The 18,798-nt window shown below is 51.9% G+C and overlaps 1 protein-coding gene and 1 pseudogene across 1 annotated transcript in view; both read right to left on the reverse strand.

Annotated features, from left to right (window-relative positions):
- LOC144331484 (glutathione hydrolase 5 proenzyme-like) overlaps positions 1 to 18,798 on the reverse strand; it is a 21,495-nt pseudogene continuing 2,697 nt past the window's right edge.
- The window catches only part of LOC703132 (aspartate-rich protein 1-like), a 47,410-nt gene continuing 41,313 nt past the window's right edge, over positions 12,702 to 18,798 (reverse strand). The window contains exon 11 of the mRNA XM_077950616.1: positions 12,702 to 18,432. The gene's annotated coding sequence lies outside the window, so the exon portion shown is untranslated. The remainder of the gene's footprint in view (positions 18,433 to 18,798) is intronic.

An 18,798-nucleotide genomic window follows, 5' to 3' on the forward strand; every position in this document is an offset into this window, starting at 1 on the left:
TTGAGACCAGGAGTTCAAGACCAGCCTGGGCAACATAGCAAGACCCTGTCTGTACAAGAAATTTAAAAAATTGGCCAGGTGTGATGTTTCACACCTATGGTCCAGCTACTTGGGAGGCTGAGGCAGGAGGATGGCTTGAGGCCAGGAGGTTGAGGGTGCAGTGAGTCATGCTTGCACCACTGCACTCCAGCTGAATGACACAGCAAACCCTGTCTGAAAAAAGAGAAAAGAAGGAAGGAAGGAAGGAAGGAAGGAAGGAAGGAAGGAAGGAAGGAAGGAAGGAAGGAAGGAAGGAAGGAAGGAAGGAAGGAAGGAGAGAGAAAGAAAGATTCCTTTCTCAATTTATAAGTTGTGTGAATTTTTTTTTTTTTTTTTTTTTTTTGAGATGGAGTCTCGTTCTGTTGCCCAGGCTGGAGTCAGTGATGCAATCTCAGCTTATTGCCCCCTCTGCTTCCCGGGTTCCAGTGATTTTCTTGCCTCAACCTCCTGAGTATCTGGGACTACAGGCATGCGCCACCATGCCTGGCTAATTTTCTTTTGTATTTTTAGTAGAGACGAGGTTTCACCATATTGGCCAGGCTGGTCTCAAACTCCTGACCTTGTGATCCACCCACCTCTGCCTCCCAAAGTGCTGGGATTACAGGCATGAGCCACCGCACCCGGCCGCTATCACTCTTTTAAATAGTTCTTAACAAAGGGCATCCATCAACCCAAAGATGCTCCAAGGAAGCTGAGTCTCTGTCTATGGATGGAGGGGGAGTCAGCCAGGAGAATTCACCCCCTGGAGATGCACCATGGGCTTCTGTGGGGAATCAAAAACATGTTTGTAGGCCAAGCATGGTGGCTCATGTCTACAATTCCAGTATTTTGGGAGGCCAAGGTGGTAAGATTGCTTGAGCTCAGGAGTTCAAGACCAGCCTAGGCAACATGGTGAGAGACCCTGTCTTTATGAAAAACAAAAAATTAAAACTATCCAGGTGTGGTGCACACACCTATAGTCCTAGCTCCTGGGAGCCTGAGGAGGAAGGATCACTTGAGCCCAGGATGTCAAGGCTGTAGTGAGCTGTGATCACAACACTGCACTCCAGCCTGGGCAACAGAGTGAGATGCTGTCTCAAAAAAAAAAAAAAAAAAAAATTATATATACTAAAAATTATCACCAATGCCCTAGTGCCCCAGAAGAAAATCACTTTACAGACTGCCACAGGTAAAACAACCTCTTTTACAAATAAAGTTGCAAATCACACAAGGAAAAAGTCACCATGAGGGAGAGTCTGAGAGGCCCCAGCCAGGAAAACTCACTTCTGAAAAATGGCATCAACCACAGAACAGAGACCAAGGTGCTGAGATCCTCAGCCTGGGAGCAGCATAGACAACACCCTGCTCTCTGTCTTGGAGGCCACGGAACTGGCCTGGAGGCCACTGATGGCCTCACCCATCAAGGTCCCCAACTCCTATGGCCCCCAAAGCTGAAGTGTACCTAGCCTAGGAATCTCAATGACTGAGTTCCTCTCAGGTGGCTTTGAGCAGCATGGACTTGGGGAGTGGGGTCTGCCCTAGGCATCCAGCTCAGACCTCAGCCTCACCTGACTGAAGCTGGACTGGTACTCCACATAGCCCTTGCTGTTCACATGCAGGATGGGGGTTGCTCTCAGGTCAAAGCCAAGCCATAGCTTGTTCATGATGGCCTGGGGGAGAGATGAGGGATGCAGGGAGAAAGGGGGTACCCGCTACCCTACATCAGCCCTCACATCCCCACTCCAGGGAGCGTCAGACAGTATGCTGCCCAGAGAGGAGACACTGGAGCCAGGAGCTCTCCAGACTAACCTGAGCCACAGCAGAGATGATGAGCTCCCCGCCAGCCCCACCAATCACTAGCTTTGACCCCTGGGCTTTGTTGATCAAGACGGAGGGCACCATGAAGGACGGGGAACACTTGCCTGGAACTGGGGGCCAGAACCCTCCGGGAGCTCTACCCACCCTGTCTCCATTCACTGCTGAGCAAACAGTGGCTTGGCGAGTGCAGTGACCCATCCAGGGGTCAGCATGCAGCCCCAGCCCAGCCCCCTCCCTCCTCTTCCATAGTTGGGGGCCTTGTGGACCCCGGGTGGGAAGCCTTGTTCTCACCAGGTGAGGGGGTGGTGCCGGAACCCCGGGGGCATTGCTCGCATAAGTCCAGGACCTCATTGTTGAGGATGATGCCTGTCCATAGTGAATACGCCATTGCTCCAAAGCTGCAGCCGTGGAGGCAGAGCCTGGACTAGGACCCGGGGTTCCCACCAGACACTGCCTGCCCTGCCCACCTTTCAGGACCCCCTCATTTTACAGCTGCCCCAAAGCATGCTGGAGCCACTATTCTCTCCCTGGCACCAACCAGGAGGGGTCCCCAAAGACCCACCTGTGCCCCCATATCAGGGCACCCTTCTGAGTGAGGCCGCCCATTCCCAGGTAAGTCTTGGCTCGGGGCCACCCCAGCAGCAGCCTTTCAGCCAGAGATGTCAGGGGTGGGGGCCTCTTTTGAAACAGAGGAGGAGACAAAGGCCAAAAGCAAGGTGCTGCCCCATGGAGACAAGTGAGGGGACATGGGGCTGGGGGAGTGCAGGTCTAGGAGAGGAGGAGTGAGGCCACCAGCCTTCCCCCAGGCCCCACGCACAGTGTGTTGATGGTACTGGTGGCAACCACGGCGCCGCTATCCTCCTTCAGCACAGACACAGGGGACATGCCTGTCCTGTGGCCCCAGGCCCCAGCCAAGCTGTAGTGACTGAGCTGGTGGTCCCCCCGGCCATCGATCTGTTGGAGGATGAGCTGGGCCAGGGCTCCCCCAGCAGGTCCCAGGAGGCATTCTGGGGTGGGTGGGCAGGTGGCAGGGTCAGTGAGGGGCCAAGCGGGATCCATAGAACCAAGGGCAGGACAAGCTCAGCCCCCATGGGAGCCACCTCCAGTCTGTCTTCTACCTTGTGGCCAGGCCTCCCTCAAGCCCAGGCTAGGTCTAGACTCTGCCCACCCTCCAGGTCCTTTGAGATATGGTGCCACTCCTGCATCTGACCCCTGTACCTGTCACCCCGGGATCCCTTTCAGTCCTGCCCTGGCCTAGAACCACATACATCTCCCTCCAACCTCCCCCTGCCGGGCCTGACCCTCCTTTCATGCTAAGTCCTGAGCCAGGGAGGAGGACAGCCCCCCATCCCAGCAACCTCAGCAACCTCACCTGGAGCTTCGGGTGGCTGTGAGGGTCCCCCAGCCTCCACCTCTGCCCCAGGCAAACTTGAGCATCTCCAGAAGGTAGTGGTACATGTTCACCCTCCCCTCAGGCCTGGCCACAGACTCTGCTGAGAAGTTGAACCCTAGAGAGGGGTCGGGGCACAGGTTGGGGTCACCCTATGTAAAGGGTTGAATGTTGCCCCCCCTCTGCAGAAAGATCCACCCACATCCTAATTCCCAAAACCTGTGGATATTACCTTATACAGCACAAGAGTGACTAATACCTTAAGTGGAAAAGTATATTAAAGATTTTTTTTTTTTTTTTTTCTTTGAGACAGTCTCACTCTGTTGCCCAGGCAATGGCCCGGTCTCAGCTCACTGAAACCTCTGCCTCCCAGGTTCCAGTGATTCTTGTGCCTCAGTCTCCTGAAACTACAGGTGTTCACCACCACACGCAACTAATTTTTTTGTATGTTTAGTAGGGACGAGGTTTTGCCATGTTGTTCAGGCTGGCCTCAAACTCCTGGCCTCAAGTGATCTGCCTGCCTTGGCCTCCCAAAGTGCTGGGATCACAGGGATGAGCCACCATGCCTGGCCTTTTTTTTTTTTTTTGGAGAGCAAGTCTTGCTCTATCACCCAGGCTGGAGTGTGTGGCACGATCTTGGCTCACTGCAATCTCCACCTCCCAGGTTCAAGTGATTCTCCTGCCTCAGTCTCCAGAGTAGCTAGGTCTACAGGCATGTGCCACCACGCCCAGCTAATTTTTGTATTTTTAGTAGAGATGGGGTTTCACCATGTTGGCCGGGCTGGTCTCCAACTTCTGACCTCAAGGAATCCACCCGCCTTAGTCTCCAAAAATGCTGGGATTACAGGCATGAGCCACCGCACCCAGCCTAAAGTACGTTAAAGATTTTGAGAGGAGGAGATGATCCTGGATTAATCTAGATGTGCCCTAAATGTGATCACAGTGTCCTTATAAGACAGACACACAGAGGAGAGGACACAGAGCAGAGGAGAAACCAGAATGACCATGGAGACAGAGACTGGAGTGAGGCAGCCACAAGCCAAGGAAGGCTGGCAACCTCCGGAAGTGGGAAGAGGCTGTGAAAATTGTCAAAATAGAGCTGCAGCCAGGCACGGTGGCTCACACCTGTAATCCCAGCACTTTGGGAGGCCAAGGCAGGTGGATCACCTGAGGTCAGGAGTTCGAGACCAGCCTGACCAACATGGTGAAATCCCATCTCTACAAAAATACAAAAGTTATCTGGGCATGATGGCGGGTGCCTGTAATCCCAGCTACTGGGGAGGCTGAGGCAGGAGAATCGCTTGAACCCAGGAGGCAGAGGTTGCAAGGAGCCAAGATTGTGCCACTGCACTCCAGCCTGTGCAACAGAGCGAGACTCCATCTCAAAAGAAGTCAAAACCAAACACCTACCCCACGATCATCCTTCCAGGCTGCCCCAGCTGACAGAAGGGGACATGAAGGTTGACCCAATATTACTGCCTGCCTGGGTCACATAGGCCTGTCCTGTCACCCACTGCTCTCAAATGGGCTCTGGACAGAACCCACCAGACACACAACTGAGAGATCCTCAATGGCCCTAGGGTGGAGGTACCATGACCAAACCCTTTCCCTGGCTGTTCCTCCCCCTGAAGATCAGGGTGACTGGGAAGATGACAGGGCAGGAACCAAGGCCCCATGACCTGTCCCTGAAGGCTACACAGCAGACAGGAACCTCAGGGGATTTGGCTCTGCTAAGTGGCTGCACTCCATGGCAATCAGCTGGGAGAGGTCTAAAGTGGAGAGTCACAGGGCTCCGTCCCCTGCCCTGGCCGGCTCAGCAGTTTCCTCTCTGCCTGAAAGCGTATGAGACATGCAGGATTCACAGCAGCAGGTGGGCAGGAAGAATGTCTGAGTGGGCAAACGATGGCCCAGACCCCCGCAGCTGACCCAAAAGGAAAACCCTGGGCTGGGGAAAGTAGGGAGACAGAGAGCTGCCTGCGATGGGGCACAGAAGAAGCCTGGCAGCAGCTGCGGGTTCCAAAGTGGGGAGACAGGAAGGGAGGCACTTTATCAAAGGTCATGTCAACAGAGGTAGGGCCTACAGAATGAAGGAGGCTTTTCCTCACATGCTAAGTGTGTCACATTCTGTCCCAGTCAGTCTTCTACCCTCTGAATGCAGAAAGGACACCTAGGGGGAAATGGGTCTGGGGAAGCCATGTCACCCAAGGAAAGACTGCAGGGGTTGGCCTAGAAGTCTTCTCCAGACCCCACAGCTCTTGTCCTGGGCACATAAGGTAGTGAGTTTCCTGTCCCCAGAAATGTGCAAGCCTCACTCACCCAGAGACACTGACTCTGGTGTCAGTACCACACACTTCCAACACATGTGCAATCACTTGAACACACAGACACAACTGAGCCTAATCTAGGCTGAGCTGAGCAGCTTCCCAGGATGCAGCAGAGAGAGGAGTATGAGGAAGAGGTAGACACGGCAACCAGTCTCCAACCCAGCTTGATGGCTTTGTCACCACAACCCCAGAGCCACAAGGGTGAAACTGGAGCACAGCCGCAACCCCATTCACAGGCAGGACACTGAAGCTTAGACAAAAGGGATTTACCGAGGTCAGCTGGCCCCAGGAGGTCTGCAGACCTGCAGGTAAGCCCAGGACCCACCCACCCCTTATGCTGCCAGCCCCCAGCATGGAGTCACTATCCCTGGGTATGAGAACACAGAGATCTCTGGGGCTTCCCCAGGCCTGTCTACACCCCTGGACCGGACGCTTACCACCCAGACCTGGAGTTGGAATCCATCTCCCACACTGTCTACCCTTGCAGTGCAGAGTTGAGAGTGAGAAGAAACACCCCTTCAGTAAGATTTAATAACCTCTACCTGCTGGAAACCTGTCGAAAGAACTACATATATATCCGTATATATATAGCTGAGAGGTGGCAGGTGCCCCCTGGAGTTGGGCAATGACCCCTCGCACAACTGGCCCTGTCCCACCGCAATCCACAGCCACAGCCCAGGAGTGGGACAATCATGGCCGAAGGACACTGGGTCCTCCAACCCCATCACAGCTCTGGCTCTACTCCAGAGCTAACCCCCCACCCCCACTCAGGGCTGCCAGATCCTCCCAGGCCTGTTTCTTCATGCTGCACTCTTCTCTCTCTTTTTTTTTTTTTTTTTTTTTTTTTTTTGAGATGGAGTCTCTCTGTCACCCAGGCTGGAGTGTAGTGGCATGATCTCGGCTCACTGCAACTTTTACCTCCCGGTTCAGGCGATTCTGCTGCCTCAGCCTCCCGAGTAGCTGGGACTACAGGCGTGTACCACCATGCCCAGCTAATTTTTGTGTTTTTAGTAGAGAAGAGGTTTCACCATGTTGGCCAGGACGGTCTTGATCTCTTGACCTCATGATCCGCCCGCCTTGGCCTCCCAAAGTGCTGGGATTACACGCATAACCACTGCACCCGGCCCACCCTTCCCTCTTAATTCTAAGAAGCCACGGCTCTCTCAAGGGCTTCTTTGAATAAGTCAGGTGACTCTGCCCCAGCCCTCCACCCACCAGCATACCTCTCTCAAACCCACTTATCAGCCAAGAAACAGAGACACCCCCCCACCCCCACAGCTCAGATGCAGTTGGATAAAGAACCCAGGGCTCTCCCCACCTGTAGGATCCCTCTGCAGGATGCACCCACATGAGTCTCACCCCCTTCACCCTGAAGTGCAACTCATTCCCACCGCACAGGTGCATAAACCGAGGCTCCAAAAGGAAGAGGAGTCCCTGTAGAGCGCAGCAAGCATATGGCAGAGCTGAGAATGGAACTCAGGCCTCCAGACACTCCCAGGAGTCCCCTGGCCTGAGCTTCCACACCTATGATGTCCAGCAGCTCAGAGAAGGTGAGTGGCTCCTCTGGGTCACACAGCACTGGGGCACAGCCAGCTGCCCTCACTCGCTGGCTCACTGGACTGACTCTGGATCTGGTCATCCAGCAGCACACGAAAACCAAGCTAAGATTCCCCACTGTGACCCAGCTCCTCTCTTCCCCGCTTCCCCTGGCAGCCTGGGGGTGGGCAGTGCAGTGTGGGGGAGGCTTTAAAGGCACAAGAACTGCTGCAGGTGGGATAAGGGCAGGCTCCTGGTCCCATCCCTGGGGCTGTGTGATCTGGGACGGCTGCAGGTCTGAGTCCGGTGGGGTCTCAAACCCTGAATGAGAGACCTGAGCTCCGAAGGCCTTGGTGGGGCTCAATGAGGCTGGGTTTCAGCAGAAGGTAGATTAGACCAAAGGTTCCCTGGAAGATGGGGCCATAGAGCTGGGGTGCAGCCAGATGCCCACACCAGGAGGGGCTGGAGATGTAAGCATCTGAGGCCCCACAAGGTCTGAGGAGCCTAGATCACCTCTACGACCCCAGGGCAGGGATGCCTCTCCTAACAGGCCCTCTCCCCAACTTGCAGGGCTACAGGCAGGGTTCTAGGAACTGTCACTCCAAGGACCCTGGTCACCTGGGCTGAAGGGAGTCACATGATCCAGGAGGGTCCTTCCTCAACGCCCAATTTCAGGGTTCTGAGCAGACAGGCTGATGGAGGACCCCAGGCAGTGGGAGCAGGGGGATGAGGCCCGTCCATCCATCACACCGTCACCTGCTCTGCCCCATTCAATGAGATGGGGTGGGTGCCCCCACAGGGCTGGCAGGCCCAAGCCTCTCAGCCCTCAGATCGAGGTCCACACATGGTCCGCAGCTTGCCAGAATTGTCTGAGCAAGGCGCACGCTTAAATTCCTTCTTTCATTCCATCATTCATTCTCCCATCAAATCCTGGCCCCTCCAGATTCTTCTCTCAAGGAGCCCTGACCTGGCTGGGCATGAGATAGTACGGTCACCCCAGGGGGAAGAGCCCTAGGGGAGGGGCAGACACCAGAATAGGGAATCCAGCCTGAGCTGGGATTGGATCTGGGGAGGACCTGCCAGGCAGAAGGAACCACCTGACCCTGAAGGCCAGGAATTGGAGCCTTTCCAGGAAGTGAGGGCTTCAGCAGACCTCTTGACCACCCTAGGCCCTTCCTGAGCCCTGAGGTGTCAAGGCTGGAAAAGGAGGTTGCTGAACTAAGACCTTCAAGGCCAGGCCAGTCTGGACTTTGAGAGCCCTGGGAAACTGGTCAATGTGTGACCGGGTCCAGTAACCCCTTAACCCTGGCTCACTCATTAAGACCCTGGTGGGTATCAGTTAGCTCCTTGGCCATGTTCCAGGAGGCAGGCAGAGGGTAGGGGTCATGGGAAGAAGGGAGTGCTGATTGGGGCGCTAGGTGGAGGCTGGCTGAGCTGGCTCTCTTGTGTCCTTGTTTCTTGAGGAGCGTTCCAGGGCCAAGCTGGCCTCCAGCCAGGGGTAGCTACCAACACAGCTTGGGGGGGTGCCGCCCCACCATCCTAGTGACTTTCACCTCCTTGTCACCCCTGTATGCTGGCACCAGCAGTCCATACTGCCTCAGGGGCCTTTGCCAGACAGGAGGCTCAAGGGGCCAGTCCAGTGCCCGGCTCAGCATCCAGCCACATGGCCCTTCTGAGAAATGGGCCCACTGTGGCCTCCAAAGCTCTGTCTGTTTCAACGGGCTGGGATCTGCCCCAGCTCTGTACCTGGGTAAACAAGGCACTGGTGGGGCAAGAAGGGAGCTCCTGGCATAGGAACCTGCAGCCTGAGAGGGGAAGGGACCTGATGAAAGCCACTCGACAAGACAGTGACCCACGACACCAGGAAGGCTGTGCAAACCACTTCCTGCAACTGGCGTCTCATTGCAGCCCCACCCCACTGGCAGGTCCAGGAAGCTGACCACACTGAATATCAGGAATCACCCAGAAAGCCTCATGCCCTGAGCGGGCCATGGTGAGGGCCGTGGTGGGGCGGGGTGGGGGGTGGGGTGCATGGGTGGTGACATCGCGAACTGCAGTCATGAGGCTGACGATAAGTGAGCAATGCGGATGGGTCCAGATGCCAGCAGTGCCTGGCCCATACTCCAGAACTGCTAGAACAACATCTCAGGGACCCCTGGGAGCCAGAAACCCATTATTATCCAGGTCATTTTGTGTCTCCTGGTGTCCTGCACCAAGGAGACACTTGGTAAACTGGCTAAATGAAACTGACTTCAAATCCAAGCATCATAGCATTTGACTCAATATTAGGATCACAGAATCTCAAGTGTTTGGTCTCTGATCTTCCAGCATCCCAGAAAGGTGGGCTTACATACCTTCCCCAATGGGGAGCTCACTACTTTCAAAGACAGTGGGACTGTAGTTGGTTGGCAAGTTCTTCCCAACATTAAGCCCCAATTTGCCTCTTTGTAACACCTGCTGCAGGTGGGCCTGACCTCAGATCCTGCCCACTGTCTAAGGCCACAGAGCAGAGAAGCAGGGGCCACCCCAGATCCTGTACCTGGTCACAGCCTCTCTGAGCCACAAAGACCACACTGAAGGGATAGAAGGAAGACTTCAGCTCAATGAAAGGGCTGGTGCCACTCAGTTGTGATGGAGGGAGGTCAGGACAGGCCAACTGTGGGCATGGGCAGAGCTCCTGTGCCCCCAGAGCCTGGCCAACACCCCCAGTGCCATTTGCAGCATTTGTTATTCTAGCACCCACCTTTGATGTGAGGACACAGGCTGGAGCATGGCCGAGTGCTTGGGCCCTTCAGAATTGTCAGCTTGTGCATGCCTGGGAGCACTCAGCAGCAGGGCTGGCCTGGCACTTGATGGACCAAGTCCAACTCCCAAACTCAGAGGCAGGATGGCAGAGGCATGGGTCCTAGAGTCCCTGGGTTCAAACTCAACCCCAGCCACTGAAAGTGTGGGTAATCTTGGTAATCTTTCCTTTCCTGGCCTCAGTTTCCTACCTGAAGAACAGGGATAACTAGAACAGTTGCTGGGTGGATTCCCTGAGATGGCCACGCGCAGACTGTAGGAGGCACCTGCTACTTTCGAGGCCTCACAGGGTCTCACCAGGCTCCAACACCGGGCCTGTAGTAGTTTCTCTCCTTTCCTGATGAGCAGCTCAGAGCAGGGGCCCAAAGGGTGACCCTCCTATGCGCCCTGTCCTCCCTGCCCAAGGCACCCTCCACAGGTAGTATTTATCACATCACCTGCTAATTATCTGCAGTGTCTCAAAGCTCCAAGGAGGGGTTGGGGGTGGAGGAAGACTGTCCATGCCCCAGTCCCGACACTATCCCACAGCCTGGTCTCCAGGAGAACTAACCTGCTCCTGTCTCAAGGCTCCCTGGTGACGCCCAAGCCCACCTGTTCACACACAGCCCCCCATGACTTCACTGATGCCAAAACTGCCCAGCACTTTCCACGCACACCATGCTCTCACCTGGACTTTTGGGGGCTCCCGTTACCTCCTCCTGCCTCGTAGCAGCACCTTCTCAACCTCCCTTGCTTCTTGGATGCTGGGCTCAGGAATGCTCTCACTGACAAGTCTGCACCCCTGCTGGCTGTTTCAGATGTGCCGGGTGGACGTGCCCAAGCCTGAGTTAAGCAGCTGCCTCCCCAGACCTCCAACGGCCAGAGCAGCCAGAGTCTAGCCCGGGGCAGCCGCCCCTGCATCCTCACTGGTCCTGTCCAGCGGCTCCCACCTCTACACCTCACTCCCAGTCTCACCCGACTGCCAGTCCCCATGGGCCACCACTCTTACCTGAAGACTCCCAATCACAGGTCTCAGCCCCACTGCTGTCTCCCTACTGTAACCCTGGCAACTGGCATGCAATCTGAGCACACCCCTCCCCCACTGAAAAAGAAAACACTCCAGCAGCCCCCCTTGTCCTACCTTGCTGGCGCCCGTCCTTTCCTCTTTTTTTTTTTTTTTTGGAGTGGGGCAGTTGGGTATGAACTGTCCTTCCTATTGCTCCTTCCGGGTCTTTGGGACTTTGCACTGACTCCATTATCATGGAGTCACTCCTCAGACACCAATCACAGTGCCACCTCATCCTGAAGCCCTCCAGCACTGCATTTCACTCTGCAGGCCGGCTGCTACTGCTGCCTCCTCCACAGTATCCACAGTGCCCAACAATCTTCACTGAATGGATGGATGCCAGCTGTCAGGTGGCTGTTTTTACTAAAATGCATCTTCTAGGACTTTACACTGACTCCACCTAGCCACCTAACCACTGGCATCTCTAATCTTGTAATCCCAGTACTACAGGAGGACAAGGTGGGTGGATCACTTGAGACCAGGAGTTTAAGACCAGCGTAGGCAACATAGTGAGACCCTGTCTTTAATTTTTAAATTATGTTATTTAAAAGGCCAAAGGGGGCAGGGTTTGGGGAGCTTCACGTGGAGGCTGACAGGAAGGTGAATAAGAACTCATCCACGGCCAGGCACAGTGGCCCATACCTATAATCCCAGCACTTCAGGAGGGCAAGGCAGGTGGATGGCTTGAGCCCAGGAGTTCACTACTGGCCTGGGCAAGATAGACAGACCCCATCTCTACAAAAATAAAAAAAAAATTACCTGGGCGTGGTGGCACATGCCTGTGGTCCCAGCAACTTGGGAGGCTGAGGGGGACGATCACTTGAGCATGGGAGGCAGAGGCTGCAGTGAGCTCAGATAGAGCCACTGAACTCCAGCCTGGGCCACAACAAAAAAAACCCAACTATCCACATGTCCAACTCCAGCAGGACAGAAACTTCTGTACCTGGGAGTCTTCCAGTCCTCACCTTATATTATCTCTTCATCTGACTGTTTATTTGTAGCCTTTATTTACTTTATCTTTTTTGTGATCCACCCACCTTGGCTTCCCAAAGTGCTGGGATTACAGGTGTGAGCCCCCGTGCCCAGCCTGTTTTTTAAAAATAATATTTTAGTTTTTACAATAACCCTTCATTGAGGTATAATTGAAACACAATGAAGTGGACATTCCAAGCATTTACTGGATTTAAGTGTGCAATATGATACATTTGGCCACATATACACATCCATGAAGCCACTATCACAATCAAGGTAGTCAATGTACCTGTCACCCCAAAGTTTCCTCATGCCTCTTGGTAATCCCTCCCTCCTGCTTCTCCCTGCCCACCACCATCCAAAAGCAACAATTGATCTGCTTTCTGTTTCCAAAGTTTGTATTTTATAGGTTTTGAAATATATAAAATCATATAAAATATACTTTGTGTGTGTGTGTGTGTGTGAGGTGGGGTCTCACTCTGTCACCCACACTGGAGTGGAGTCTCAGCTCACTGCAACCTCCACCTCTCAGATTCAAGCTCTTCTCATGCTTCAGCCTCCTAGGTACCTGGGACTACAGGCGCATGCCTCCATGCCCAGCTAATTTTTGTATTTTTAGTACAGACGGGGTTTCACCATGTTGGCCAGGTTCATCTTGAATTCCTGACCTTATGATCTGCCCGCCTCGGCCTCCCAAAGTGTTGGGATTACAGGCGTGAGCCACTGCGCCTGGCCAGATGTACTCTTTTCTATTGACTTTTCACTTAGCATAATGATTTTGAGACTTACTCATGTGTACCAGTGGTTCCTTTTTATTGCCGAGTATTCCACTGGACGGTGTGTCACAATTTATCCATTCATCTGCTGATGGACGTTTGAGTTGTTTCCAGTTTTTGGCTATTACAAATAAACTGCTATGAAAATTAATGCATAAGTTTTTACATGGACATATATTTCCTTTTCTCTTGGGTAAATACCTAGGAGTGGAATGCGGGGATCATAAGGTAGATGTATTTTTAATGTTGTAAGAAACCATCAAACTGTTTTCCAAAGTGGTGGTGCAGTTTTACATCCCCATCAGCAGTGTTTGGGAGTTCCTGTTGCTTTACATCTTCAACAGCATGTAGCATCGTCAGTTTTTTAAACATTAGCCATTCTTCTGGGTGTGTAGCAGTATCTCTGTGGCTTTAATTTGGCATTTCCCTAATGACTAATGATGTTGAACATCCTTTCATGTGTGTGTTTGCCATCTGTATCTTCTTAAGTCTGTTCAATTTTTTTCCCCATGTTTTATTATTGAGCTTTGTGAATTCTTTTTTTTTTTTTTTTTTTTTTTTTTTTGAGATGGAGTTTCACTCTTATTGCCCAGACTGGAGTGTAATGGGTTGATCTCGGCTCTCCACAACCTCTGCCTCTGGGGTTCAAGTGATTCTTCTGCCTCAGCGTTCCTGAGTAGCTGAGATTAGAGGCATGCACCACCACTTATACACTGTTGGTGTGATTGTAAATTCGTTCAGCCATGGTGGGAAGCAGTTTGAAGATTTTTCAAAGAACTTAGAAAAGAACTACCATTCAACACAGCAATCCCATGACTGGGTATATCTGCAAAGGCAGATACATCATTCTAAAAAAAAAAAAAAGTCACTTGCACCTGTATGTTCATCACAGCACTATTCACAAGAGCAAAGACATGGAATCAACCTAGATGCTCATTAACAGTGGATTGGATAAAGAAAATGTGGTACATGCACACTATGGGATACTACTCAGCCATAAAAATGAATGAAATTATGTCCATTGCAGTATCATGGATACAGCTGGAGGTCATATCTAAAGCACATTAAGCAGAAACAGAAAACCAAATACCACATGTTCTCACTTACAAGTGGAAGCTAAGCACTGGGTACACATGGACATCAAGATGAACAATAGACACTGGGGACAACCACAGAGGGGAGAGAGGGAGAGGGACAAATGCTGAAAACCTACATATTGGGTCCTATCTGGGTTCTGGGGATCATTCATACCCCAAACCTTAGCATTGCACAATATACCTATGTAACAAACCTGCACATGTACCCCTTGAATCTAAAGTGAAAGTTTTTTAAAAATCTCATGGGATTCATTGGAGCAATTAAAAGAGGTTGAGTCCATCCATGCCCCATTCAAAATCAAGGAGTGGCTCACAAATGCTCTGGTCTTAGAGTTTCATTATGGGTTTTGTGATACAACACAAACAGGCAGAAGGGAACTGTATTCAATGTACTTGAAATGAACCATCGCATATAAACTAAAACAATACCACTTGTGGCCAGGCATGGTGGCTCACGTCTGTAATCTCAGCAGCACTGTGGGAGGCTGAGGAGTCCAGCAGATCATTTGAGGTCAGGGGTTTACATGCCCACCAACAGTGTTTGAGGGTTCCCCTCTCTCCACATCCTCACCAGCATTCAATATTGCCTGTCTTTTTGACAAAGTCCTATTTTAACTGGGGTGAGATGATATCTCATTGTGATTTTGATTTGTGTTTCTCTGATGATTAGTGATGTTGACATGCCCACCATGCCTTCGGCTGGCCTTAGCTCAATTATACATCTAACATTGACATGACTAAAATCGTCCCTATGAAGCCAATAGTGCCATTGGTATCATGTAGAAGGATACAAAACACGAAACACCATGTGCCAGCAGACTGGTATCATGCCTGTGTCTTTAGCAGGAGTCCTCACAGCTGTCCACACTTCAGTCCAGGGGCTACTCTCTGGATTCTGCTCCCCAAGTGACACCTCAGGTGCAAAGGAACAAGGTCACATGGGAGGGCACAGGGCTACCCGGCTTAGAAGCCTGTGTCCCAAAAAGGAACTGAGATTTCTTTTAACAGTCCCATGGTCAAAGTTTTCAAGAGTCCCAGCAATGGACATGCCTAGTTACAAACACCACTGCACTCAGGGAAACCCAAAGTATGGTTTACCTCTTGATTTTTTCTCCAAAGTAAGCCACCAAAAAGTTGACCATAGACTTCAAAACATTTCTAACAATAGCAAAACCAACTGATGGCAGACTTCAAAAATTGCAATTACTCTTCTCTAACTCTAGACGCCCCCATTGTTTACAATTCATTCATAGCTCTCCCAATTCAGATAATGATGACCAACTATGGGCCATTTTTATATGTAGTCTGGTAACCCAACACAGATGACATTCCGCCTTTTCCAGGTTTCCAAGGGAACCAACTCAGAAAGTTAACCCAAGTTCATATTTGTTTCTAGAGAAAGATAAAAAAAAATTTTTCTAACTTTATTCGTGCATACACAATACAAGGGTACATGAAATTTCTGAGAGACCTTCAACCTCACTGCCAAATTTTCAAGAGCTGTGACAAACCTTAATGTCAAACCAAGACTGATTTTATAGCAGAACTGCCATCACATCTGTCAGGTGGATCTGCCATGGACTTTTTTGTGTCGTATCAACTGCTTCCCCATGTCTCTGAGTTGTTGAAAGTATCACAGCCCCAAACACATTTGTTTTTCTTTCACTTTTTTTTTTTTTTTTTTTGGAGATGGAGTCTCACTCTATCTCCCAGGCTGGAGAGCAGTGGCACAATCTCGGCTCACTGCAACCTCCGCCTCCTGAGTTCAAGCGATTCTCCTGCCTCAGCCTCCAGAGTAGCTGGGACTACAGGCAGGTGCCACCAAGCCCGGCTAATTTTTAGAAATGGGGTTTCACCATGTTGGCCAGACTGGTCTCGAACTCGTGACCTCAGGTGATCCACCCGCCTTGGCCTCCCAAAGTGCTGGGATTATAGGCATGAGCCACTGCACCCGGCAGGCAAACACATTTCTAGTTCATGCATACATATGCCAGGTGGGATGAACCTGCCCTGGGGCCCCCGATGGTGCTCATGGGTAGAGCAGGGTGATCCCAGGCTCCAAGATGGCAGGCTTGGATGCCGGCAGCAGGTGGTCTGGCCTGTTGTTAGGCCCCCTGCTGGTGCAAGCATGTGCCAGAATTGGCAGGAAGGGCAGGTCTATCCCCAGGTCCCTGGATGGAGTACTTGGGCACTTGTGGGGTGGGGGTTCTTTGGGAGGGGTTAGCCTGTCCTCAGGCCCTGTGGGAGCCTACATGGACACAGGTTGTGGTGGGTGGGCTGGGGTGATCCTCAGGTCCCTGAATGTCATCCTTGGGCACCAGGGGCAGACGGCCTGGGTCTGTTGTCAGTCCTCCCTGTGGTATGTGTCTGTGCCCATGGCAACAGGTGGGCAGAGCAACTTCCAGGCTCCCGGGTGGTTTGCTTGGGTGGCAGTGGTGCTGACTGGTTGTGAGCGGGATGAGTCTGCATTCAATAATCAACTCAGAGACTCCAGATGCCATTTTCCATGCCAACTGGCCTGTCTGGACATTGTGCCATGTGGCTGGCCCCGCACTGGGCCAGGCCTCCATGAGTATAAGGAAACATGGGAGGCAGGAGGTCGGGGCCCTGCCCTGCGGAGGGAGAAGAATGGGTCACAGGCAGTGGTCACTGAGCAGAAGAGAGAATGAGCAGAGGATGCTGCGAGGCAGTGAGTAGGAATTATATCGCTGAAGGTATTCATCTGACATATACCAGAAACTAATACAGAGTACGAAAATACAAAAACCAAATAATCCAACAAAACTTGGGCAAAGAACCTATAGAAATTGCTGAAAAGAAGGCAGGAAATGAACTAACAGGTAAAGGAAAAGCTTGTCCACATCACTAATCATCAAAAAAATTTAAAGCAAAGCCACACTAAGAGAGTGTCCCCATCCACATAAGATGTATGTTGCCAAAAACAAAAACAGAATTTTGAAAAGGCAATCAACAGTGTAGATTTGCAGAGAGGGAAACTCTTTGACACTACTGGTGGGAATGTAAATTGGTGTACACACTATGAGCAATAGTCGGCAGTTCCTCCTCAAATGAAAAAATACAACTACTATGTCATCCAGCAATCTCAGCACTGGGAAATACAAAGTACATGGATGTATTATGCTCCCTGATTAAAAATGACATAGAAGAGCTATAGTGATCCAAACAATATGGTATTCGCATTAACACAAAAATACAGAACAGACACAATGAGGGAGCCAAATACCAAACCCAAATTCATATATGATAGATACATTAAAAAAAAATACACCCAGGGAATGGGAGACCCCAGGCTGCCTTTTGCTGGGATGCTGAAGTGTCCTGGGGTCTACAGATGCCGCTCACCTGGGCTCTGGATGGTTTCTACTCTATGAGGATTTCCAGAGTTTCCCCTCAGCCACCCTCAGAGTCAGGGGGACTCCCATGGGCCAGTGACCATCTGTCCCAGTCTTTCCTGTCTCCATGACACACTGTGTGACCTACGTATACTGCAATATGTAGGTGTGTGTATTGAAAATGTACAGTTAAGATGACCTACAACCGATGCTACTCGAAGTCTTCCAGAGATTTTTCAGATATCCCCAGACCAAAACAAACTACTGACATTCCATGGTTTTGCAAACCAGAACCAACAACTGCACAGAAACAGCTCCTTATGCACCATCAGACACTCTCCAGACCTGCCCCACGCTTGCAAATGTAACAAATGAGCATGAACCCAGGCAGTCTTCACTCCTAAGGACCACTTAACAACCTCTATCAGTCATGCAGCCTTTGATCTGGGCCAGGCTGCCGACCCACAGGGGTGAATTGTGCCTCTAATGCTGAGTGTTGCTTCCCCTCACTGGGCTAACCCCCACCCTTGCACCAAGAAGGGTCCCTAGGGAAACTGCTGTTCGACATCCAGGAGCCCATGTGGAATGTTCCAGCAACCTGGATGGCCTCGGCCACCTCTAGTACCAGCCTTTCCCTCTGTGGGGCTCCCTTCCTGGCTCTTGCTCATGAAGGCTGATCTAAAGTGGCTGAGATGTCCTGCTCCCTTAGCCACCCAGGTCACCCTGATGGCATCACACTGGCCAGAGGCAGATGTCTGCATTCAAGAATGAGGTATTCACAGTCCGACTTCCCTGGTGCAGGGGACAATGTCTGGCACCTCCAGACAGCCAGAACCAGGTAAGGAATCCAGCTCTGACACAGCTCAAAGACTCTGTGGCAGACCTGGAGAGATTCTCCAGGCCTGTGTCCTCTCCTGGCTCACTGGATTCTTAGGAGGATTATTGAGACACTGGGCTTAAAGCTCTCAGCCTAGGGCCCAGAATGCCACAGGGAATCAAATCAGGGTGACCAAGGACTGAAGACGTCTCCTCGGCTGGGAATGGGGTATCAGGGTTGCAGAGACAAGGGGCACAGAGTGATGCCTGTATCATCGGAGGATCTGGTCCACCCTGGGCTCCTCAACCTGAGTGTGAGGCCTTGCTGGGACCTGAGCTCACCTGCCCCTTGGGAGTCCATTGTGACTACAGTCCAGCGGGATCAATGTCCTCACTGATGCCAGACAGAAGTCCTGGGGGATGCGGAGGGCATCCTGTAGCAGCAGGCAGTCTGGGTGGTCCACAGGTGTGTGCTTCAGCATGTCCTGGAAAGGGATGAGCTGGTGAATTGAGGGATATGTTTCCAGGGATCGGTGAGAAGCCCCTGGGTAATGCTCAGTCCTCACCGAAAGAATTCAAAGGGCAGGCCCTCAGGGACCCACACTCATGCCTGCAAAATCTGAACTGAACATTAGAATCAGAGCAGCAGGGTTGACTCTAAAAGGGCCCCAGCTGGCTTTTCTCCCTGCTGCAGTCTTTACTCTTTTCTCCCGGCAGAGGCAGCCAGGTGGAGGCTCATCTCACCACGCAGCTGGGAGAGACACCCCTCTACCCACCCTGCAGCTGATCCAAGGATCCTGGAGACAAAAAGACAGGGGTTGGGGAAGCAGGACCTACCTGCCTCCACCAAG

Source organism: Macaca mulatta, chromosome 10 (assembly GCF_049350105.2).
Source record: "Macaca mulatta isolate MMU2019108-1 chromosome 10, T2T-MMU8v2.0, whole genome shotgun sequence".
Classification (NCBI taxonomy): domain Eukaryota; kingdom Metazoa; phylum Chordata; class Mammalia; order Primates; family Cercopithecidae; genus Macaca; species Macaca mulatta.